Raw genomic sequence first — 27,216 nt, 5'->3', positions numbered from 1 at the left:
TGGACCAGTAACCCCCCCCCAGTTGAGATTTACAACAGCCATGGGGTGGCTAAGTGTGTTGTTGTGAGCATCGGTTACTTGGTACTGGTGACCAAGTAAGTATTGTTCAGGGTGGACCAGTTTCTCTATTACCATTGTAAAACTGGCACCTGTGTCCCTGTAGGCCTGAACCTCAACACCATTTATTAGGGGTAGTTGCTTGTACTTATCCATGTTAAGGGGACAAGCAACTTAGGTGGCTAAATCAATAGACCCCTCAGAGACTAACACAGCCTCTGTTGTCTCCCTAACAAGACCAACCCCAACTAAGTTACCAAAAGTGAGCCCAGCTACTCCCTTGGATTGGCTATTAGTAGGTTTGCTCCCACCACCACTGCTATTACTAGGGGCACTAGGTGTAGCAGCAGGGGTTGTAGTGGCAGGAGGCTTGGTGCTTTTCTTTGGACAACTGGGATCTGTTGTCCAATGGCCTTTTATTTTACATAAATAGCACCAAGGTTTCTTTTCTTTGTTTTGATTTGAAGAGGATTTGGGCCCACCACCCCCACCAGAGTGTTTTTGTGGGCCTGATGAAGACTAATTTTTAGATTTGTCCCCACCCTTGTCAGAAGACTGACCATCCTTCTTCCTGACATCTTTGTCACCCCCTGTATGAACTTTTCTGTTCACCCTTGTCCTGACCCATTTGTCTGCCTTCTTTCCCAATTCTTGGGGAGAGGTCAGATCAGAGTCCACCAGGTCCTGGTGCAACAAATCAGACACACAATTATTAAGAATATGCTCTCTCAGGATTAAGTTATACAGGCTTTCATAATCAGTAACTTTACTGCCATGTAACCACCCCTCCAAGGCCTTCACTGAATGGTTAACAAAGTCTACCCAGTCTTGTGAAGACTCCTTTTTGGTTTCTCTGAACTTCATCCTGTACTGTTCAGTGGTTAAGCCATAACCATCTAGGAGTGCATTCTTAAGAACTTTGAAATCATTGGCATCACTTTCTTTTACAGTAAGGAGCCTATCCCTACCCTTTCCACTAAATAATAGCCATAGGATAGCAGCCCACTGCCTTTGAGGGACATCCTGTACAACACAGGCCCTCTCAAGTGCAGCAAACCACTTGTTAATGTCATCCCTCTCCTTATAAGGGGGAACTATCTTAGGCAGATTCCTAAAATCATGCTCTCTTGCAGGATGACTATTGGGAATACTGCTGCTGCCACCATGGGTTTCTAACCCGATTTTCTGTCTTTCTCTTTCTATTTCTAAGGACTGACTATCTAAATCCAGCTGTTGCTTCTTGAGCTTCAGCCTGGATTGTTCCACTCTCAATCTATTGAGCTCCCTTTCTAACACTCTGTCATCAGGGTGGGTGGGTGGGACATGCCTTGAAACAAAAGTATGGTGAGAATGAACAGAAGGAGACCTGTCCCTAACAGATGGCACTCTAACAGCCTGGCTAACAGAAACAGCACTTCTTCTATGATGAGAAGGAATACTCTTACTGTGATGTGAGGCAACACTATTACTGTGATGTGACTCTACATCAGTACCAGCTATGCTAGGTGGCCTGCTAATGGGCAGGCTAGGAGGTTTCCCTTCTAAATCTTTTGCTAGGGGTGCCCCAGGGTCAGATTGGGAACCATCAGCTAATTTCTCAACAGAAGTGCCACCTCTGGCTTTATCCTGTTCAACAAGCATATTAACCAACAGTTCTCTAGAGGGATTCTTCCTTACACTTAAACCTCTTTCTATGCAGAGACTCCTTGCTCCTTTCCAGCTAAGGTGATCATAAGCAAGTTTGGACAGATCAACAGTTTGGCCTGTGCCAGACATTTTAGAAAGTGTTTAAGGGATAGAAAAAGTGAGAAAAAGTTTTTCAGAACTTTTTTGAAAGACAGAAAAAAAACTTTTACAACTTTTTAAGAACTTTTTAGAAAGTTTAGAGGTACTTTTCAGCACTTAGTAAAGAAGTGAGAGAAGAAAAGCAAAACTTTTTGGTTAGGTGTAGATACACTGAACTTGTTTTGTATATTTTTCTCTTATGAAAAGGACAATGACAAAAAGTGGTAAGTAGTTGCAAAGTACTTATCCCACCGCTGCACAACCAATGTAGGAGACTGGACTGGCTTTTAGTGAGTACCAAGGGGTACTTACACCTTGCACCAGGCCCAGGTATCCCTTATTAGTGTATAGGGGTGTCTAGCAGCTTAGGCTGATAGAAAAGGTAGCTTAGCAGAGCAGCTTAGGCTGAACTAGGAGACGAGTGAAGTACCACTAGTGTCATATGCACAATATCATAAGAAAACACAATACACAGATATACTAAAAATAAAGGAACTTTATTTTTATGACAATATGCCAAAGTATCTCAGTGAGTACCCTCAGTATGAGGATAGCAAATATACACAAGATATATGTACACAATACCAAAAATATGCAGTATAGTAATAGAAAACAGTGCAAACAATGTATAGTTACAATAGGATGCAATGGGGACACATAGGGATAGGGGCAACACAAACCATATACTCCAAAAGTGGAATGCGAACCACGAATGGACCCCAAACCTATGTGGCCTTGTAGAGGGTCGCTGGGACTGTAAGAAAACAGTGAGGGTTAGAAAAATAGCCCACCCCAAGACCCTGAGAAGTGAGTGCAAAGTGCACTAAAGTTCCCCAAAGAGCACAGAAGTCGTGATAGGGGAATTCTGCAGGAAAGACCAAAACCAGCAATGCAACAACAATGGATTTCCAGACGAGGGTACCTGTGGAACAAGGGGACCAAGTCCAAAAGTAACGATCAAGTCGAGAGTGGGCAGATGCCCAGGAAATGCCAGCTGTGGGTACAAAGAAGCTGCTACTGGACAGTAGATGCTGAGGATTCTGCAAGAACGACAAGGGCTAGAAACTTCCCCTTTGGAGGACAGATGTCCCACGTCATGAAGAGTCGTGCAGAAGTATTTTCCCACAGAAAGACCGCAAACAAGCCTTGCTAGCTGCAAAGCTTGTGGATAGGGTTTTTGGATGCTGCTGTGGCCCAGGAGGGACCAGGATGTCGCCAATTGCATCAGGGGACAGAGGGGGCACCCAGCAACACAAGGAGCCCTCTCAGAAGCAGGCAGCACCCGCAGAAGTGCCGGAACAGGCACTACAAAGTGGAGTGAAATGGTGCTCACCCGAAGTTGCACAAGAGAGTCCCACACCGCCGGAGGACAATTCAGGAGGTTGTGCAATGCAGGTTAGAGTGCCGTGGACCCAGGCTTGGCTGTGCACAAAGGAAATCTTTGTGGAGTGCACAGGAGCAGGAGTAGCTGCAAAACACGTGGTTCCCAGCAATGCAGTCTGGCGTGGGGAGGCAAGGACTTACCTCCACCAAACTTGGACTGAAGAGTCACTGGACTGTGGGAGTCACTTGGACAGAGTTGCTGAGTTCAAGGGACCTCGCTCGTTGTGCTGAGAGGAGACCCAGAGGACCGGTGATGCAGTTCTCTGGTGCCTGCGGTTGCAGGGGGAAGATTCCGTCGACCCACGGAAGATTTCTTCGGAGCTTCTAGTGCAGAGAGGAGGCAGACTACCCCCACAGCATGCACCACCAGGAAAACAGTCGAGAAGGCGGCTGGATCAGCGTTACAGTGTCGCAGTAGTTGTCGTTGCTACTTTGTTGCAGTTTTGCAGGCTTCCAGCGCGGTCAGCAGTCGATTCCTTGGCAGAAGGTGAAGAGAGAGATGCAGAGGAACTCTGATGAGCTCTTGCATTCATTATCTAAGGAATTCCCCAAAGCAGAGACCCTAAATAGCCAGAAAAGAGGGTTTGGCTACTTAGGAGAGAGGATAGGCTAGCAACACCTGAAGGAGCCTATCAGAAGGAGTCTCTGACGTCACCTGCTGGCCCTGGCCACTCAGAGCAGTCCAGTGTGCCAGCAGCACCTCTGTTTCCAAGATGGCAGAGGTCTGGAGCACCCTGGAGGAGCTCTGGGCACCTCCCAGGGAGGTGCAGGTCAGGGGAGTGGTCACTCCCCTTTCCTTTGTCCAGTTTCGCGCCAGAGCAGGGCTGAGGGATCCCTTAACCGGTGTAGACTGGCTTATGCAGAGATGGGCACCATCTGTGCCCATCAAAGCATTTCCAGAGGCTGGGGGAGGCTACTCCTCCCCAGCCCTGACACCTTTTTCCAAAGGGAGAGTGTGTAACACCCTCTCTCTGATGAAGTCCTTTGTTCTGCCTTCCTGGGCCAAGCCTGGCTGGACCCCAGGAGGGCAGAAACCTGTCTGAGGGAATGGCAGCAGCAGCAGCTGCAGTGAAACCCCGGGAAAGGCAGTTAGGCAGTACCCGGGTCTGTGCTAGAGACCCGTGGGATCATGGGATTGTGCCAACAATGCCAGGATGGCATAGATGGGGCAATTCCATGATCATAGACATGTTACATGGCCATATTCGTAGTTACCATTGTGAAGCTACACATAGGTAGTGACCTATGTGTAGTGCAAGCGTGTAATGGTGTCCCCACACTCACAAAGTCCGGGGAATTGGCCCTGAACAATGTGGGGGCACCTTGGCTAGTGCCAGGGTACCCACACACTAAGGGCCAGATGTAGCAACTGACGAATTTGCGAGTTGCAAAGTGCGAGTCCATGCGACTCGCAATTTTCAACTCGCAAATTCGTATGCAGTACAGTGTCTCAGACACCGACTGCAACTCGCTATGGGGTCGCAATGACCCACCTCATGAATATTCATGAGGTGGGTCGCAAATTGCGGCCCCATAGCGAGTATAGGCACTCGCTAACATGAGGCCTGCTGACGTCAGCAGACCTCCATGTTCGTGACCTGCTTTTAAATAAAGCAGTTTTTTTTTTTAAAGTGTAGCCCGTTTTCCTTACAGGAAAACGAGCTGCACCTAAAAAAAAACCGAAACCTTTAGTTTCGGTATTTTTTCAGGGCAGGGAGTGGTCCCTTGGACCACTCCCTGCCCTTAAAAAATATTTTTGGGTCCAGTCACAAACTGGAAGGGGTCCCAATGGGACCCCTTCCAATTTGCGAGTGGATTACCATCCACTTGAACTGGATGGTAACTGCGATGCCATTTGCGACCGCGTACACGGTCGCAAATGGTATTGCATCCCACTGCGACTCGCAAATAGGAAGGGAACACCCCTTCCTATTTGCGAGTCGGAAATGCATATTGCGAGTCGGTAACGACTCGCAATATGCATTTCTGCATAGCAAACCCACGTTTGCGACTCGCAAACGGCGATTTTTGCCGTTTGCGACTCGCAAATGGTTTGCTACATCTGGCCCTAAGTAAGTTAGCACCCAACCTTTACCAGGTAAAGGTTAGACATATAGGTGACTTATAAGTTACTTAAGTGCAGTGTAAAATGGCTGTGAAATAACGTGGACGTTATTTCACTCAGGCTGCAGTGGCAGGCCTGTGTAAGAATTGTTAGAGCTCCCTATGGGTGGCAAAAGAAATGCTGCAGCCCATAGGGATCTCCTGGAACCCCAATACCCTGGGTACCTCAGTACCATATACTAGGGAATTATAAGGGTGTTCCAGTAAGCCAATGTAAATTGGTAAAATTGGTCACTAGCCTGTTAGTGACAATTTGGAAAGAAATGAGAGAGCATAACCACTGAGGTTCTGTTTAGCAGAGCCTCAGTGAGACAGTTAGTCATAACACAGGTAACACATACAGGGCACACTTATGAGCACTGGGGCCCTGGCTGGCAGGGTCCCAGTGACACATACAACTAAAACAACATATATACAGTGAAATATGGGGGTAACATGCCAGGCAAGATGGTACTTTCCTACAATGCTATACCAATGAGTGGACAGCCCTCACAGCCCTGCATGAACTCCAATCACCAAGGCATGCACGGTATAGGGGAACTAACAATCACACAGTACACCAACATACACAAGCAAAAGGTGGCAGGGTAACACCAACGATAGAGGGGAAGCCAGGGATGTACAATGTGTCACACACATGAAGCATAATTCAACATTTCCATCCCCACAGGTGCCACAGCCAATGTCAGAGGAGCAAAAGGTGCCACAACAAACCAGTCCCCCAACAGAAGATGCCCCCAGTGATAACAGTAACTTTGGACTTCAGGATCTAGACCAACAACCGGGCCCATCAGGGACCACTGGACAGTCAGTCACCCAAGCCTACTCATAGTCCACCACAGAGCCTCACTCATCGGTTACCAACACCACTGCACCCACCCAGTGTACCCACACCTCTGTCCCCAGGACACGTCAATCAGCAATGTGCCCACCTGTACAGGGACCCCAGTCCACACCTCACCCCTAAGACAATCAGGGACCTGGGGTCAAAGGCAGTGGGCAGACCGTTCAGGGGACAGAGGCACAGGCCAAAAGGAACACTGGGAGGACCACTGTGTACCAGAGGAAGGCAGGCCCAGGGAATCGACTCTCCTGGAGGCACTCTCAGAGATCCTGGGAACCTACCAACATTCCCAAGACACAATGGGCCAGATACTTGAAAACGTGCAGGAGAACAGGAGGCTGCAGTAGGGACAGCATCAGGGGATCAGGGAGGACTTGCAGGCCATTTACACTTCCCTGATCTCCATGGCAAGGGTGCAGGAAGACATGGGGGAGGCAACAGCACAGCAGCGGGCCCCTACCACTAGTCATTCCATTGACCAGGTCTCCACTTCTGCTGCAGCTAGTGAGCAGGAGACCATGCCACAGGACCCACCGGCCACCAGCACCCCTCCCCGTCCAGAAAGTGAACAACCCCGCAAACATTCCCTGCGAACCAGACAGATGCCAGAGACACTTGCAAAGACCACTGCCAGGAATTGAGACTCTCATGATTGTCCACCTTGTGTTCCACCCTGTCACCTTGTCCATTTTGAACTGCCTTTGCTCCCCTTCCTATGGCCACTTGGACACTGGACCTGTGCCACAAACAGACTGGAACAATACCCTGGACGTTCCTCCACCATCACCCCATTCCATTGCACTTTTCTATAAATTTCGTAGCACTACAATAAACACACTTTAACACAACTCGACTACTAGTATTTTATGTTTTGAAAATGTGCATTTATGGAAAAAGTCACATCTTGTGCAAATGATCTGAACACTATGAGAGCATAGAAATCAGGACCTGTAGCTGTCTGTAGTCATTACATCAGTACACAGTTGTTCTATAACCACCATCTATAAAATGACAAGCCATAGGTGACAGAAAGTTGAGATGCAAAGGAAGTTAATGCCATCATGCCACAGCCACACAGAATACACCAATATTCAGAGGAATGGTCAGTTGCACTGCCTCACCTGTGTGTCATTGGACGTATTGATGGATAACTGATGTTCGGTTGTCCTCATCCTCATCCTCTGCCTCTTTATCCTTACTTTTCTCAGGGTCTACTGCTGCCACAGGGGAATCTCCAGTCTCCTCCTCTTGCAGAAAGGGTACATACCATCTGAGGGCCAGGTTGTGCAACATGCAGCATGCCCCTACTATCTGGCAGACCTTCTTGGGTGAGTAGCCCAGGGATCCACCTGTCAGATGGAAGCACCTGAGCCTGGCCTTCAGGAGGCCGAAGGTCCTCTCGATGATCCTTCTGGTTTGTCCATGTGCCTCAATATAACATTCCTCCGCCGCTGTCGTGGCATTCCTCACAGGGGTCAGCAGCCATGATAGGTTTGGGTAGCAAGAGTCACCTACAAGTATTGAGGGATAACATTTAGCCTCACACAATCCTATAGGGATGACACCTGAAGGCATACACTAACATACATTGGGTGAAGACCAAGGCTCACCTATTAGCCACACCCTGTGCCTCTGTAGTTGGACCATCACATTTGGGATGCTGCTATTCCTCAGAACAAAGGCATAATGTACCAACCCAGGATACTTAGCATTGATGTGGGAAATGTACGAGGCCTTCAGGCACAACATTTGCACATTCAGATAGTGGAAACTCATACGATTCCTGAACACAGGTACATTCTGGCAGGGGGGCAAACGCAATATGTGTCCCGTCAATCACCTCAATAATATTGGGGATCTGTCCCACTGCATGGAATCCGGCCTTCACGGTGGCCAAATCTTCCACCTGGAGGAAAAAAATGTAGCTGCACATGTGCTTTACCAGGGCAGAAAAGAAATTTGCCAGCACGATCGAGAACATTGGCTCTGACATTCCTGCTGCCAAGCCCACTGTCAGTTGGAATGAACCAGTAGCCAGGAAATGGAGCACTGATAGCACTTGCACAAGAGAGTGGAACCCAGTTGGATGAGGGATAGAAGAGATCAGGTCTAGCTCCAATTGGGCACACAGCTTAGTTATTGTGGCCCTGTCCAGTCTATAGGTGAAGATAATGTGCCTGTCCTCCAGTGTAGCCAAGTCCACAAGCGGTCTGAACACGGGTGTATGTCTCCACCTCCTATTCATCCGCAGTGGTAGATATCTAAGGGAAACTAGAGTGAGTAGGCTGTCACAATTTGAACAATGGAGCCACAAGCTCAGTGAACATAGTGCATTTATGTTATGGGACACTGAGAATGGTGAGGTATGTGCTAATCTAGGCTGTGACACAGTAAATGTCGATATGACCGTTGTCCTTCCCCATGAAATGGCAACCGCCTGTCCTGTATGTAGGGACAGATGGGAGTGAGGTAATCCTGCCGATGTTGGGCATTGTGCTGGAAGGCGGTCTTGCACCGCTGTGCAATTCCTTATTGGATAATATGGTGCTCTATGGAGTACAGTGGCCAAAGGGGATCTGCTCCAGTGGTGACAGTTTACACTGCTGCGGACGTAACCGCCATTTTCCATCAGATTCCTCACTTGTTTCCTGACCTTCAAGAGGAGAACACCTACACTGTGTGAGCTGCTGTGACCTGTGTCTGCAACCTACCATGTCCCGTGTGACCAGGGAAAGGGACCCTGCCGTCACTTTGGAGGAGTTGGAGCGACTTGTGGATGGGGACCTACCCCAGTACGGACTGCTGTGTGGGCTCCAGACCAACAGGTGAGTACACTTTGGGCACGATGCATGTGGGGAGGATGCATGGAGATGTGCGTGCAAGCATTTGTCATCGGTGGGGGGACGAAATGTCTTGTGGTGGTATACATGGTGTGTGCCGGGTGATGTGTGTGCCAATGGGGATGGAAACGGGATTGGTGGGCCATATGTGTTACAGGCTGGATTGTTTGGTTAATGGTATTCTCCTGTCTGTATTACCTCTGCAGGTCAGTGCCCATCAAAAGAAGGGACTATGGAGTGCCATTGCCAAGGACATGCACACCCTGGGGGTCGATGGCAGGTGGAGCACCCACTGTTGGAAACAGTGAGAGGCAGAGGCCCTGCTGGGGATGCCCTCCCAACGAGGAAGGGCTGCTGTCAGAACCTGACCCCCCTGATGGCCCACATACTGGCGGTGGCCTGCCCAGAGCTGGATGGGCGTTTGAGGGAATCACAGCAGCCACAAGGGGGTGAGTACAATGGGCATTATTAATACATTTGGCAGGTGGGGTTTGATCTGGGTGGTTGATGTGAGTTAGTGGGTGCCCCTAAGGCCAGGCCAAACATTGCAGCATGAGTCAACTGTGAGGGAAATGGGTGTATGGCAAATGCAGGTAACCTACCTTGTTAGCATTCCATATCATTCAGGGCTTTCTGGGTACCAGGAGGGGTGCATTTGGTGTTGTGTGGCCCTCATCTTGCCGTGGCATCTAGCCAAATCATTGGCAGTGCAATGCAAAGTGCTTAATCTTGATCCCTTATGTGACAGTGCTGTGTATGCCAACTGTGGTGTTGGTGCAGTAAGTGACCCAGTGTTTCCTTTTTCTCTCTCCCTCCCTTTTTTCTTCTGCGATCCTGTCCATGTGTGCAATAGTATCATCTAGCAGAGGAGCAGGGGCACGGGGACAGAGGGAGCTGCATCCCACAGGATCCCAGAGGCAGTGTCCACCGACGCCGAGGGAACCAGTAGGACGGAGGGCGAGGGGAGCACCATGGCGGAGACAGGAGGTGACAACACAGACTCAGATACCTCCTCCGATGGAAGCTCCCTGGTGGTGGCGGACAGCTCTGTGACCACCCCAGCTGCAGGCACAGCTGGCAGTCCTGTACTAGCACTGCCCTCCCAGTAGCCCCTTAGTTTGTTGCCCGTGCCTGCTCATGCAGGAGGGTGGGCATCTCCTTCGCCCCAGGCACCTCAGGCCCCGCCCAGTGAGGCCTGCTGCCCTGAGTGAGGAGGCTATTGACCTCCTGAGATCCATCTCCGTAGGGCAGTCAACCATTGTGAATGCCATCCAGGAGCTGGCATCCCAAATGCAGCAATGCAATGCATTCCTGGAGGGCATCCACGGTGGATTGGTGGCCCAACAGAAATCGATTCAGGCTCTGGCTTCGTCTCTGATGGCAGACATTGTCCCTGTCCCTACTGTCCCCCTCCAACTACCACTTCCCTGTCCCAGTTTCCTCAACCCTAACTCATCCTATGCACACATACAGATGAGCAAGCACACAAGACAACACCCAAGAGTGGCACAGGCAAACTCAGGCACCACACATCATCCCACAAGCACAACGCAAACACCAGACAGTTGCAGATACAACCACATCCACTGCCTCCACTGTCACCCTCTCCTCCTCCTCTTCCACCTCCCTCCCAGTCACGTCCATACTCACACCTGCATGCACTGCATCAACATCCACTACCAGCATCACCACACCAAGCAACACACACACCTCACTAGCAGACAACTCCACAACATCCATGCATCCATGCATGCTTCTCCTTTGTCCTCTCCCACCATGTCTGTCCCCTCTCCTAAAGGACACAAACGCAAGCACTCCCACACCCAACAGCCATCCACCTCACATCAGCATACTGCCCATGCACCTGCACCCAAATCCAGCAGACATCCTCCTCCTACAACCACTCCCTCAACCTCTACTCCCATCCCTCCTTCCGCCCCACCGTCCCTAAGAAATTTTCCTTGCTCAACTTGACCTCTTCCCTCCCCCTCTCCCCATCCTGCCTGTAAGAGCAGGGTCCAATGACCCAGCCCAGCACCTCAGCCAAACAGTCCACATGGACAGTGGTGACACTACCTAGTCGTGGTGGCAAGTCAGTGAAGGATCCCACTCCACCAGCCAAGAAGGGGAAGGATCCCACACCTCCTGCCTTGAAGGGGAAGGAGCCTGCATCTCCTGCTTTGAAGGGGAAGAAGCCCTCGACTCCTGCCCAGAAAGCAATGGAACACGTACAACCTGCCATGAAGGGGAAGAAGCCCTCAACCCCTTCCAGGAAGTGTAAGGATTCCACGTCTCATGCCATGAAGGGCAAGAATCCCTTGACTCCAGTGGAGGCTGTCAGGGTGACACCTCCACCACCACCATTGATCCCTCACCACCAGTAAAGACTGCCCAGAAGGTACCTCCATCTGCCACCACAGTGCAACCATCAACACTAGCAAAGGCTCCCCAGCAGGCACTTCCATCTGCCACCACAGTGCAGCCATCACCACCAGCGGAAGCCGAGTATGCCACCCTCCAGGGGATGTTGTACGAGGGGCCCCCTCCAGAACCAGTGAGAAAGAGACCCACCGAGAGACTGTGGCCTTGCACTCCCCAGCACTGAGAAATGGGCATGGAGCCCCCTCCAGGACAAGTGGAATTGTTCCCGTATTCAGCTGAGGTGGCCCCCAAACCCCATCCCCCTGAGGTGCCTGCCCACTTGCAAATTGATGCCCCTGCAGAGTTCTATCCAGATGAAGTCAGGATTTGAGTTTGCCCTTGGATTGTGCCCTGTGGCCTTGTGGGCCCTTAGTACTTTGGACATTTGCCCTTTGTATACATATGTACATATCTGTTTAATGAACAATTGGATTATTTATTGGCTGTTGATATAAATACATTCTCCTTAGTGCATTCTTGTTGTCCATGAATTATTCTGCTGTGTATCGTGTGCCATTGTTTTACATGTGCAGCTGGACGTGTATATGGTGTGTGTGTGTTAGGTGTGTGTTGTGCGTGTGTGTGTCACTCTCGTTTTCCTCCCTCCCTCCCTTCTGCGCTAGGCGGCAGTACTCACCTCATCGTCTTCGTTGGCGTTCCAGGTAGAGCATGACGTAGAAGAGCATCGGAAAGACTCGCAGTTCGGGTTCCATGGCAGCGTTGTTCTTCCCTGTATCTCCAATGGTGAGTCCTTTCTCTTCTGTGATGCGTTTCTACCACGCTTTTGATGGTGTTGGTACCACCCCAGAAAATGTGGCAGATTGATGTGTCTTAATATAGTGGGTGGTACTTTGTCTTCCGCCTGGCTGTTGGTGGCTACTGCCGTCGTGAGTTCTGTTTCCGCCCTGACGGTTGGTGTGGTACATTGGCTGTCTATGGGAGTTCTCACTGCCATGGTCATAATTTGGCGGTATTACCGCCACTTTATCACTCACCGCCAGGGTCATAATGAGGGCCAGTGTGTCTTATGAAAGTTGTAAGATTCAGATGGAATGGCTGTGCATTCTCCTACATTTCAAGGCCCATATTATGGAAAATGCACAGGCATGGGTGCTTGCTTTTTTTGTCCTTACTCTTGACGTAATCTAATAAAATAAACAGTATGGATCCCAAGCGCAGCCTGGTATTAAGATAATTTTAGGTGCTACTTTCTAAATAACTAAATATATGATAAATGTTCTATCCAAAATATAAAAAGAAATGGTATCCTAAATATCAGCTTTAACCTAACACACATATTAGTAAGTCTTGGCTCCTGACAGTAACGCAACAACTTCTTGAGTCCCAAACTCTGCATCAAGTAATCTGTACACCAGGTGTTTACTTTCTCAGCCATATTTTAAAACACCATCCTATACTTATGATGTACTTGCACACTGCGGGGCATATTTATACTCTGTTTGCGCCGGATTTGCGTAGTTATTTTTTTTGCAAAACTAACTCCATATTTATACTTTGGCGTTAGACCCGTCTAGCGCCAAAGATCTTGGAGTTTGCGTCATTTTTTAGCGTGGACACCTTCCTTGCGTTAATGATATGCAAGGTAGGCGTTCCCGTCTAAAAAATGACTCCGAGGCATGTGCGCCGTATTTACACTCCCCGGCAAAAATGACGCCCGGGAGTGGGCGGGTCAAAAAAAATGACGTCCAGCCGCTTTAGCGTCATTTTTTAACGCCTGGTCAGGACAGGCGTTAAGGGACCTGTGGGCTCGGAAGGAGCCCAGAGGTGCCCTCCCATGCCCCCAGGGACAACCCCTGCCACCCTTGCCCACCCCAGGAGGACGCCCAAGGATGGAGGGACCCATCCCAGGGAACTTAAGGTAAGTTCAGGTAAGTATATATATATTTTTTTTGGGTGGCATAGGGGGGCCTGATTTGTGCCCCCCTACATGCCACTATGCCCAATGACCATGCCCAGGGGACATAAGTCCCCTGGGCATGGCCATTGGGCAAGGGGGCATGACTCCTGTCTTTGCTAAGACAGGAGTCATTTCAATGGGGGTTGGGAGTCAAAAACATTGGCGCTAATCAGGTTGAGGTGAAAATTTTGCCTCAGCCTGACTTGCCCCATTTTTTGGCGCCCAAGCTCCATTTTCCCCTACGCCGGCGCTGCCTGGTGTAAGTCATTTTTTTTTACGCACACCAGGCAGCTCCGCCGGCTAACGTCATTCCATAAATAAGGCGCCCGCATGGCGCTGTGGAATGGCGTTAGCCGGCGTTAAATTTTTTGACGCACAACTGCGTTGCCGCAGTTGTGCGCCAAAAAGTATAAATACGGCCCTGCATATTTTCAAGCACCCATCATCTAATGCAAGCTCTAAGTCATTTCACAATGATAAAACCCCCTTGCAACACCTTATTCAAATTAATGGACTCCTGTACTCTCCTCCTCTTCTAGCAACTATATTCACTACTCCTGACAGGTTCAAACTATCATGCATGCTTCACAACTCAAGATCTGCTAACGATCACCAGGTATATATAGGATGACTGAATCACTATACACAATTTTTATCTAAAATGTATCACAGAATTGTGGCTGAATGATCTTATGTGCATCACAGAATCATGGCTAAAGGAGTTCTCAAATCCCATTCTGGATTCCTTAGTGTCACCTAATTATGAGATTATCCACAAAGACAGACACACAAAACATGTGAGGAGACTTGCCATCATAGATAAAAAACGAATACCTTAGACACTCTCAAAAGTCTCATGATGGGACTTAAGATCTCCCAATTCACTTTCCTACTATGTCCATGTCACCTGGCAGCCACCTAATCCTAATTTGGACCCTTTACAGAAAATAGCTGAACACTGCTCCTAACAAACACTATGGGGGTCAAGTAACCCCGTCGGAAGACCGCTCCGCGGTCAAAAGACCACGAGAGTCATTCCGACTTTCCCGCTGGGCCGGCGGACGACCGCCAAAAGGGCGCCCGCCGGCCCAGCGGGAAAGACCCTGCAACAAGGAAGCCGGTTCCGAATGGAGCCGGCGGAGTTGCAGGGGTGCGACGGGTGCAGTGGCACCCGTCGCGATTTTCACTGTCTGCAAAGCAGACAGTGAAAATCTTTATGGGGCCCTGTTAGGGGGCCCCTGCACTGCCCATGCCAGTGGCATGGGAAGTGCAGGGGCCCCAGGGGCCCCACGACACCCGTTCCCGGCGGTGAAAACCACCAGAAACAGGGTGGCGGGAAGGGGGTCGGAATCCCCATGGCGGCGCTGCAACCAGCGCCGCCATGGAGGATTCACTGGGCCAGGGGAAAACCGGCGGGAAACCGCCGGTTCCCCTTTTCTGACCGCGGCTTTACCGCCGCGGTCAGAATGGCCCTGGAAGCACCTCCAGCCTGTTGGCGGTGCTTCCGTGGTCCCCGGCCCTGGCGGTCATGGACCGCCAGGGTCGGAATGACCCCCAATGGGCCATATTTCAAGTCACTACTACCACCTTGTGCCCTAGCATAATTTTTTAATGGTAACACAGCATTAAGGAGGCCATTCCCCAGGCCATATTTACAAAGTGGTGTAATGCATGCATTTGTAACCCCTTGTGCCACATTATGCCTGTACCAGGTATGCTGTATGCAAGGGGGACATATTGACATCCCTGTGCTTTGCTGCACTAGTTCCAAAATTGTGTCATTAGCGGGATGTACAATAAGTGGTGTATTGGGACCTATGCACCACTTTCTTTTAAGTATGCCCCTATGTCTTAACAACAATTTCCTTGAAGATCTCAGTATTGGATGGTGGAATAACAAATGAAGGCCCATATTTATACTTTTTGACGCTAAACTGCGCTAACGCAGTTTAGCGTCAAAAAGTTTTGCGCCGTCTAACGCCATTCTGAAGCGCCATGCGGGCGCCGTATTTATGGAATGGCGTTAGACGGCGCAATCAGACCGGCGCTGCCTGGTTTGCGTGGGAAAAAACCACGTAGACCAGACAGCGCCGGCGTAGGGGGAAAATGGCGCATGGGCGTCTTAAAATGGGGCAAGTCAGGTTACGTCGAAAAAATCGTCTTAACCCGACTTGCGCCATTTATTTTCGACGCCCATCCCCCATCAACATGACTCCTATCATTGTAAAGATAGGAGTCATGCCCCCTTGCCCAATGGCCATGCCCAGGGGACTTCTGTCCCCTGGGCATGGTCATTGGGCATAGTGGCATGTAGGGGGGCACAAATCAGGCCCCCCTATGCCACCAAAAAAATATATAAAAAAAAAAAAATTATACTTACCTGAACTTACCTGAATGTCCCTGGGGTGGGTCCCTCCATCCTTGGGGGTCCTCCTGGGGTGGGCAAGGGTGGCAGGGGGGGTCCCTGGGGGCATGGGAGGGCACCTGTGGGCTCATTTTGAGCCCACAGGCCCCTTAACGCCTGCCCTGAGCAGGCGTTAAAAAGTGGCGCAAATGCGCCGTTTTTAGCCACGCCAACTCCCGGGCGTCTCTTTTGCCCGGGAGTATAAATACCACGTAAAGGCCTGGGAGTCATTTTTTAGACGGGAACGCCTCCCTTGCATATCATTAACGCAAGGAAGGGGTTCACGCTAAAAAATGACGCACATTCCGGGAACTTTGGCGCTATTCGCCTCTAACGCCATAGTATAAATATGGCGTTAGTTGGCGTTAGTTTTGCGTCGAAATTGCGTCAAAAAAAACGACGCAATTTCGGCGCAAACGGAGTATAAATATGGCCCGAAATATTTTTGATTCCCTGAATGCCCTTATTGAAACTCATGAGCTAAAACAATGGTCTTTCTACCCCTCCCAGAGTAAACCCCACACCCTTAATCTTATCATAACCAATGTAAACACAGTCCCCTGCTAGCATTCAATTAAGATTGACTGGTCACACCACTTTCCCATCCTGTTTTTACTCATTCTGCCACACACACACATTCTCATGACGGTGCATCCCCCATCATTATGAAGCAATTCTTCAAAAATATGTTTTCTAATCTGATTGAGGAACTGCAATTCTTCAAATATACATCTGTCCCTTTTTGAACTAGAATGTGTAAGTCTTAAAGACTGTTGTTATCTTTTTCTCACCCCGAAGCCAAATAACAAAAGAAAAGAAGTGAATACACTCAAATAACAAGGGAGACACTCCAACTAACCAATAACTCACACAAAGCTAAAATGACTAGGAAAGTTTAATAAATGGCACATTCATCAGGCTAAATACAGAGCTTAGGAACTTATGTAGATTTCTGCAGACAAGTTACTACACCACAACGGTGGCAGAGATCCCTCTTACTGAAATATAAATCCTATAGAAAATAATAGGATTTAGATTTCGGCAGACAAGATATCCATCACTGTTGTGATGGAGTAACCTGTCCCGAAAACTAAATCAGCTTAGTTCTCATACCACCTCAGACCTTGCAAAACCCTCCCAGAACTCTCTCTCAATTTATCCTCTCCAAAGCCTCACCTACTGCATACTATCACCAACACCTTTTAATGTATGCAGGAGCTTCTTGATTTTTTTCCAACACAATCTGTCTTCGCTCACTCAACAAACTTCAACATTGTTAAAAACCTCCATACCACCCCAAGCTATTATGAAATAATCTCTGCTGCTATAGTAACATTGAACGTTATATTTTTCTCTTATTATGAAATCATCTCTGCTTCTAAAATAACATTGAATTTTATATTGTTCTCTTAAGCCTGGGACCCAATTATCAACTCCTTCCTCTCTCATTAATACATTTCTGACTTCATCAAATGCGGGTGACCATCCCCTCTGGTAAAAAAGCTCAACCTTGATCATCACCTAAAAAAAACGAAAAACAAATTGTTAATCTTTCTCGGATAGGAAAGACCATTGAAAAATGTGCCACTCATCAACTCACTAATCAGTAATGAAAACTTACTATCAGCCACCACACAGGATTCAGAGCTGATCATCCAATTGAATTGTTAAAATATCTGGTATAACTAGTGACTGAGTGTGAATCATGCCTGCCTGCCTGCCTGTTTTACAGGCCTTCACATCAGATTTTAACACCATCTACCACTTCAGATTGCTAAACTGCCTCAAACATTACTTTTGCTTTAAAGACACAGTGGTCATACAATATACCTCCTTCCTCTCCAAGCACTCACACAATGTAAACAATTATCAACAATGTTTCTGATCCAGCCCATATTATCTGTGAATTTCCTCAAGGATCCATACTATTCTCAAACCTTTTTTAATCATTATGCAGAACCCGTAGCCATCTTCTGCAAAGATCAGGGGGCATATTTATGAGCAATTTGTGTCATGCTGGCACCACGCAACCCTTAAGTCATATTTTTGAAGCCACAGAAGGCCACCGTGCATGGCTCTGAAAATATGGAGTAAGACAATGCAGCGCAAATCACTTCCCATGCAACTCCCATAGATTTTGATGCATTCCCAGATTCACAAAAACCTGTAACCTGGTAATGTACCCAAACCTTTCACTTCCCCAGCAGAGGCATAAAGAGTAGAAATATCTTTATTTCTCCTTGTTTGTTTCTCTTTCTATGTGTGCTGCTTTTTGCAGCATACATAGAAAGAGGAATATGCCTCCCAAGATTATTTTTGTGCAGAAAGATGCACCTCACTGCAAAAAACAATCCTACATGCCGCACAGACACTCTTGCACCCTGGTGCAAGGGTATCTGCAATGGTTCTCAGCAGCCCATTGTGCATCAGCACAAGGAAATGACAAGAATGCCCTGTGCGCCTGAAATACGCAGCATTCCTGTCATTTCCCAATGACGCAGTGCAGTAAGGTGACTTTCCCAGAAATATGGGCCCAAATGTCGCTATGCATCCATATACAGACAACAGTCAAAGTTACCTTAAAAGTTACCTGAAAAACCTCACCTATAAGCAACATCCTCACCTTACCCTCAACGCTGGATAAAGAAGAATCTTCTCACTCTTAATCTAAATAAGACAAAAGTCATTCTATTCTGACCTAAGTCTAAAAAATAATTCAACCAAGATCTGTTACAGCAGTAACAGTTTGCCAGATATCACTTCCACTTTGCCACCTTCGTTATCCTTCCACTAAATAATTCTAGACCCTTCTCAAACCACAGTTCTACACATAAATCAAATAATCAATAGTGCTAATTTCCAGTTCTAGCTGCTAAAAAAAACACATTACCAATCCAGATTACTTGAAAACAGTTGCCCACATCCTTTCAATTGTATTTTGGTGGTTCGTTGCTAACAGTCATTTAAATTTGCCCTTACACAACTACATCTTGCATGCAGCAGCCAGGATATTGTTTTCAACCAAGAATGTTTATACTCTCTGATTTGCACTGGCTTCCTATTGAGGTCAAAATCAAATTCAAGCTTGTCTGTCTAGCCTTAAATGCAATCCATGTGAAAGCCCCATCCTACCAGACCAAACTTTTCAATGTATCAGGTGGAAACAGAAATGTTTCAAGTAGAGAAAACCTTTTAGTTGGAACACTGTAATTACAAACCACTCATGCTCTACAATATTTTTTCCTCTAGAGCAGCCTGCACCTTTCGGAACTCCCTGACTAATTATATCAGAAGTCATTTCTTTCTGACAACTGTTAGAGACTCACCTGATCAAACTGTACCTGATGCAATAATCCCCACTTTTGATCTCCAGGATTGAACCCAGGCCGCACCTCAATGTCAGAGCTGATCAATATACTTGCAACTGTCACCCTTCTTACTTCTATCCTCATTTCACCTGTCTCTGCTTTCCCTCTTCTTCCTACTTCTCCCTACCCCCAGGTAATACCTCTTCCCCACCATCACAACTGCCTTACCCCTTCAATCCCACTAATGTTACTACCTCCCTGAGTCTCTTGCTTCGCCCTGTTCACTTACCTACTCAAATCCCACTCCTCCCTTGAGCTCCTCTTACCAGCAGGTTTTGAGTAACACTGTGCTCACTTTTAAACCACTTCTATACCTTGGGGCAGTGTTTGCTGAGTGGTGTTTGGAAGTGTCTCATGAAACCATACTTTTATGATGGAATTTGTATTTTCACAGAACATATCCTGTTGTAATAGGTAACATTCATACGCTCCAGATTATCGCTATCCTTTTTTAATACGATCTGTGAGCCTCTTGCAAGATTGTAAAAGAGATCATTTACATTTCCCTTCATTGCAAGACTTACCTCTAACAAGCCCCACTAATAAACTAAGGTAAGAGACTGGCCTCTCCACTGAGATCTTTCATGAAGGAAACTACTGTGTACAGTATGGTGTAAAAAGACACCACCTCTCCACTCACACCTTTCATCTCACAGATGAGACCTCTCTGTTGCATTAGAAGTGTAACAAGTAGTGGCCTCCATACTGAGACATCTCCTCAGGAAAATAACCATATATTTTGTGGTGTGGGAACAGTTTTGCCTCTCCTCTCACACATCTCCCCAGGATAACAGACATTCCCAGTAGTGTCTAGGGAAACATTCTCCTCTGCACTAACATCTATCTCCAGAACAACATGGATATGCACAACAGTGTGGACAAGGAGTGACCTCTCTGCTCACACCCCTCCCTACAATAACAGGGATAAGCAGTGGTGTCTGGGAAGGGAGTGATTTGTCTGATAACACATTTTTCCAGGGTGTGAGGAGCCTTTAGTAGGGTTTGAAAAAAATGTATTACTGCTTATACATCTTCCCATGCTGACAGGTATGCATAGTAGGCTGTGGTAAGGAACTGCCCTGTTTGCTCACAGATCTCTCTTGCATGATAAGTTTGCATAGTACAATGTAGGGAGAGACTGACACCTCTCCTGGGAATTGATGGGTCTGCAAATCGAGCTGTACAAAGAGGCTTACCTCTTTGGTCGTTGTTCTCCCCATGGTGACAGATGTACAAGTAAGGTGCAGGGATTAAATTACCGCTCTCTCATGCAGTACAAGTATAGAGCCTATGATATGGAAATACACTGCCTTGTCAGCTGGGATTTATCCCTAGAGTAATATGTGCAAAGTAGACTTTTGATAGAGACTGTTGCTCTGAAGATACCTTTATTCATAGTGGTGAATGTACTGAGTAGAGTATAAAATTGAATAATCTTTGTTGTAAACTGTATCTTGCACAGCTGGTGTCCATATTTGATTGCAGAGACATGCTCAGCTACTTTGCAGACATCTCCCATGGCAACGGTCATGAGTCATACTCTGTGTACAGCAGCTGATACGAGTGTGTACTAGAGTATGAAGATGGACTTCTCTCTGTGCCAGTACTTCTCTCGTCTATCACAGGCACTGATAATAATGTGTGGACAAGGAGTGATCTCTCTATTAACACTGCACTGTTGCATGACAAGTTACCATAGTTGTGTAGCAAAATAAATGGGTTTTCCAATACCAAGTGTCTGTAAAATAAATGATGTGCATACTGCCATAGAGCTACATCTACTTGCATCCTCATATTTACAGTCCCTGGTGATGGAACTGCAAGTTTTAGTGAATATTGCAATAGTATAATACAATTGAAAGTTATAAGTATTAAGTAAAGAAATCAAAAGTAATTTTAAACATTTGAACTACAACAACTATATTAACAAACTATAGGAACAGCTATTAAACAAATAAAACAAACAACTGTATAACATAACTTTTTTAACACTCATCAGCAGGTTCCAATGTATCTCCCTTTTCAGTTTATTTGCCTACTGGATTTTGATTCAGGTAGCACTTCTTTTCCAGTCTTTTCTCACCTTAGCCTGCCAAAGAGTGTATATTTTTAAGTATATATCAGCAGGCTCGGTGAACAGGAAAGTTCCTGCTAAGCACCATGTCTATAAATTACAATTCAAAAGCCTAGCTTAGGCAAAGTCAGCTCATGATGCTGAACTGCACAACTGTTGTGTCACTGCCACATCCTTCCAACCTAAAAACACTGTGCTCTTCTTTGCTGCTTATGTAAGCAGATAAATATTTAATCAGAGACAAGATTCCATTTCTCTCATAAAAATGACAAAATAACCAAAAAACATAAAAGTCACATACTGTTCAATAATTAATAACAGTGATACATCAGTGCATTTAATAAACCATTTTACATTGTTCAACCAGAATCACATATTTACATTTAATGCACCAGTAACCTGCAATTCATTTTCCTGAAAAACTCCACACCCTCACCCAGTGCAACTTTTTATCACAAACAAATTATAATATGCCCTCAAACCTCATTTCATACAAGTTTATAAAATTACACATTGCTCTGGAGACATCTTTGCTAGCACTCACCACAGCTTTTCACTCTAGAAATAGCAATATCACCACTGTGAGATCTCATAGGGCTAAAATATGTGTACAGTTCATAACAACAGTACAGCTTGTATTATTACATTCTTTGTTTTGTATTTTGAGAAACACTGCTCCATTTACTTAGAAGAACACACAGTTTGCAAGCTCAACTTTTTAACACAATCTGCAAACCTTGCTCACATCTCTCTACATCCTAATTTGTGCGTCTCCAAAGCTGTATTAACATATCTATAAATCCCCAAACAACATTTTGTTCTTCAAACATAGCATACAAGATGTTTACCAGCGTTAGTGCACTTACTGACACTTCACAACACAGTTTATGAAGTATATTACTAAATATCTGAACATGGAATTGTTTCTTAAATGCAAATGACCACACCAGTCTCTTTCGCCTCCACTGAAATTCAGTTCTGCTGAGCACAACTCAAGGAGACTTCAATCTCCTACAAAGCACCTGGGAAAACTGAGCTCTTTCCTGTTCTGCACTCAGTCACATTACAGCATTTATTTCACCATGTATTAAATATGGTGACTTATGGTTGAGCCTTGGCTTTTTTTTTTACTTCCCATCTTACGATCTCACAAGTTCCTCACTGGTTCACAAAACACCTCATGGGAGGCCCAGTAGTTTTCCATGTGAGTCTCGCACACGTGCTCATGAGATCGTAAAGATTTTATTTGAATAGCAATTAACCATCTACTAATCACAGCAGTTATCTCCTACACACTTTCCCTCCAAAAACCACAATATCCATTACTACTAGTAACATATATTATGAACTCATCTGCTCATTTTTACTATTCGCAATCCTGTGAAACTCTCATTAGTATGGGAACACTCAAACACCTGGCTTCATCCGTGTATTTCTCTGTGTCCCTGAAAAGTCTTATGAGTTCTAAAATTTAGGGGCATATTTATGAGCAGGCTTGCATTGCTTTTACGCCACGCAACATGGTACATGCACCACACAAACATTAAATGTGATTTATGAAGTGATGCAAAGCTACGTTGGGTGGCCCTGAGTGGCTCCATAAATCTGGAGAAAGGCAACACAGCACAAATCGCTGCATTGCCTTACTCTGCCCAGGGAAGGCATTCCATCAGCATTGTGTGGGTGTTCTCACACAACCCCCATGGGCTTTAATGCATCCCTAGATTGACCAGAACTGGTAAACTTGTGAATGCACCAAAATGCTAAGCCTTCCCAGGGGAGGTGTACCAAGGAGAAATACATTTTTCTCCTTGTTACTTCGTCTTTGTAGGTGTGCTGCATGCTGCACATCGATAGAGGAATGTGCCTCAGGGATTGATTTTGTGTAGGAAGGTGCCTCCTTGCACCATTTGAATGCAAGGACACCCTCACCTCTCTCTCAGATACCTTCCTTATGGAAAAAGGCATGTGTAGTAAGGTGCACACAGAGACAGATTTCTGTGCTGAAACTTCTCTCCAGAGTGACAAGCATATATACTAAGATGTGAAAAAGAACTGACATCATCACTAGCTGTCAGCAGTGCATAGTATACTGAGGATGCATTCACCTCTGTGCCAAAAACCTCTCTCTTGCATTAAAATATTTTTCCTATAGTGGAAAGAAGCACAAATCTCCTTGTAGTACTTATACTTAATAGGACTACCTGACTAGACTACATAAACATGCTTTACGTAGGAATCACAGCACACTTCCTGAAGAGACTTCAGACAATACAGAACTCAGCAGCAAGACTCCCACTCGTCCTCCACAGAAGTACCCACATGACACCACATCTCAAAAAACAACACTGGCTCCTTATTCAGAAGGGATGCCAATTCAAGATACTGCCCCACTCCTACAGAACCTGTACAATGAAGGACCAGCATACATCAACTAATGCCTGACCTTCCACCAACCTACTCAACATCTATGATCAGGTTTCCTCTCCCTCGCAGACACCCCAGAGATCTGTTGACCCAATAGCGGAGTTCTCTCCCTCTCACACTTGGCAGCCAAGGCCTAGAACAACCTCCCTCTGCACCTCAGGACCACAATGTCACTCCAGCGATTCAGAAGAGAACTAAAGACCTGGATGTTCGAATGATCATTCCTGCAAACAGCAGCATACAGCTACAATGCCTTGAGACCCTCACAGGTGATTTGCTATGCTCTATAAATGTTACAGACAGTTACAGACTTTGAAGATGGAACTGCCACTTTAATTCAATATTGCAAGACTGTATTAATATTAAAATCTTTAAAAGCTATTAAGAAAAGAAAGCAGTTTCTTCCTCCATATATTTTGTTACATGATACTTTTGTAGTTCAAAAGTGTGATTAATCATTTTCCACCTAAACAAAGACAAGAAAACCAAGAGATTTGAAGTTATAAGCTGATTAATGAATGTAATTTTCACCCACAATTACAGAGGTATTTGTACTGGTCCCCCATCTTCATATCCCTTTCTCTTGAAGAATTCAACACCTTCAACTAGTGCATTTTCCACAATTAAATTATAGCATGCCATCAAACTTGATTCCATAACAGTTTATTGAGTAGCACATTCCTTTAGACTAGAGGTCTTCAAACTGGGGAGCGGGCCCCCTTGGGAACCTTAAATGATCCCAGGGGGCACCAGGCTATGGCCAAATGAAGCATTATACTGATAACAGGGCTTTGTTTTAGGCTGAGTCAAAAGGGAAGGGACTCCAAATAGTCTCCAAAACACCCCTCCCCCACTTCTTATAATCACACTGTGGATATTTGTATATGTAAGTAAGGCCTGCCTGACGTCTAGATATGTTTAAACTTTGTCAGCTTAATAAAATAATATTGAAAAATTCAGAAGGGGGCCTGGTTATTTGTTTTTTTCCACTGGAGGGACACAGCATTAAAAGGTTTGAAGACTACTGCTCTAGACACTTCTTTCCTAACAGTGAACCCAATGTTTTACTCTAGACATAGCAATATTCCACTCAAACACCTCATGGGGATAAAATATGCGTACAGTTAAATTTATAAAAATACTAAGCCTTGTATTAGCAGATTCTTTGTTTAATAGTTTCTGAAACACTGCTTCTTTTACTTACAACTATATACAGATTGGACATTTCAATTTTAACACAATGTTCAGTATTTGGTGATATCTTACTACATTCTAAACTCCACTTCTCAAAACCTATATTAAACAACATGAACCTCTACAAACAGCATTTCACTCACTAAACCTTGTATAGAATAAGTTTATCAACAGAAGTGCACTTACCGACATTTCTCAACAAAGTTCAGAAAGTATATTTTTAATTAACAAAATTTAGAACAGCTTCTTATATGCAGCTGTTTCAGTTCCAGTCTCAGTCACTATTGTTGAGCACATCTCAAACAGGCTTCCTTCTCCTCCAAATCACCAAGAACATTAAGAAATATTTCTGGTTCTACATCCTATCACATTACAGCATATCTTCAACCATGTAATAAAAATGTTAACTATTCATTGAGACTGGGACCTTTTTTTACTTCCCCTGTACGATCTTGCGAGAATCTTGCAGGATCATAAAACACCATGTGGCACTGTTAGTAATTTCCGCTCTGGTCTCAAGAGCCATTCAGCAGATCACATGTGTCCATGCAGCAAGCTTCAGAGCCTTGTGGAATGGCAACATAATTGTAGAGAAGTAGAACTATGTGGGATGGAGTATCCTCTCCTCTGAGACCTATTTCGTAAATAACAGGTGTGTGTGTAGCAGGATGTGGTGTGAGACTGTACTCTCCACACAGACCTCTGTCTCAGATGACAGCTGTATAAAGTAGTTTGTATGGAGGGACCGGCATCTTCAGTGTGTAGGAAAGTCCTCCTTTTTGCCCTGGTCACCCCCACATTTTTTGGACATGTACTGGTGGTTACTGACTCTTGGCTGTGCCCTGGGTACTGCTTACCAGTCCCAGGGCCAGTGCTGTATGTAAAGTGGATATGCAAATTGGGCTAATTATAATTGGCTAAGTAAACCTACCTATAAGTCCCTAGTATATGGTAGGCCATGTAGGTTTAGGGACCACAGCATACGTAGTGCACCTATAGGTGCACTGCTGAGGTGCCCAGTGTCATTTTAAAGGTAGGCCTGCCTTGCTGGCTGCTTTTAAATTAAAGTTATATGCAAATTCGATTTTGGAATTAAAAGTAGTTCCAAAGTCTTAAACTACCTTATTTTTACATATAAGTCACCCCTAAGGTGTGCCCTACGTGCCCCCAGGGCTGGGTGCCATGTAACTATAAGCATGGACCTCATAAAAGTAGTTGTATAAGCCCTAGTGTGGTAAAAACAGCCAAATTTGTTTTTCCCTCATTGTAGTGAATGGCCTTCATAGGCTAGAATGGGGATACTTTATTTTAATTTTAAAAGTCCCCTTAAATGACAGATACAAAGAGTTTGGTATCAAATTAATTGTTATAATAAATCCCACAACTTCCAGTTGTTGGATTTAATATAACTTGTTCAGGTAAAGAGTTTTAAAACTTTACCTGAAAAGTTGCCAATTTCGGCCCTGCATTGTTTTTGCTGCTGTGCTCCGATTGGCCAGCCTCTGGCAGCCTGGCCAGGCTGCTTGATGAGGTGTGAAGTGGCCTGACTTCACACAAAGGGATGTGCCTGTGGGAGGGGATCTCCCCTCAGCAGATGGTGAGGCAGGAAGGGGGAGGGCTGCCAAACTGGTCTTCAAAGGCAGAGAAGGACACTTTCAGCAACCCAGCAACACCCCCACATCCTGCAACCCCAGACAACTAAGCGCCCCCTTGATTAGATTAGGAGAGGGCAGGAGAGGGGTGTGTTTATGATTTTTAGCCACACCAGTGGGGGGGCTCAGTCAGATGTAACCTCCAAAAAACACTTTCAGCCATGATGGATCTTTGAGGAATGTTGCCTCCTGCGAATGATTTTTGCCACACTTCCCAGGAAGTGGTCATCACAGGGGGAAGGACCCTGCCCCTGATTGGAGAACCAGGACCCCCCTGTTTTTCACCCAGGAGCAAGGATAAAACTGGCAGACCTGCCCCCACACTTCAGATCCCCATCAGATTCCAACAAGGAAGAACCAAAGGAGAAGAAGGACTGCCCTGCTGGACCCCTGGCCTGCACCTCGAACCTGCACTCAGAAGGACTGCACCATCTGCACACTTGGGCTTCACCACAAGAAGGACTTTGCCTGGCTTCAACTGGTTCAAGGAGGGACTCCCTGTTTGCTACAGGGGAACAATTGCTAACCAGAGTCACCTGCACCAACTCCTGAAGAAATCAACCAGCTGACCACTGTCCAGTGGCCAAAAATGAGTTTGCACCAGGTGCATTCTGGGAGTTGTAGTCCACACCCCCCAGGGATCATCTCAGAGCTTCTGGAACTGTGGGGTGAGCTGTGGACCCCAAAAGAACCTTAAAGGAACATCTGGGAGAAGTTTGTAAAAG

Source organism: Pleurodeles waltl, chromosome 2_1, assembly GCF_031143425.1.
Source record: "Pleurodeles waltl isolate 20211129_DDA chromosome 2_1, aPleWal1.hap1.20221129, whole genome shotgun sequence".
Lineage (NCBI taxonomy): Eukaryota > Metazoa > Chordata > Amphibia > Caudata > Salamandridae > Pleurodeles > Pleurodeles waltl.
The sequence above is the reverse complement of the archived record's forward strand: the minus strand, read 5'-3'. Positions refer to the sequence as shown.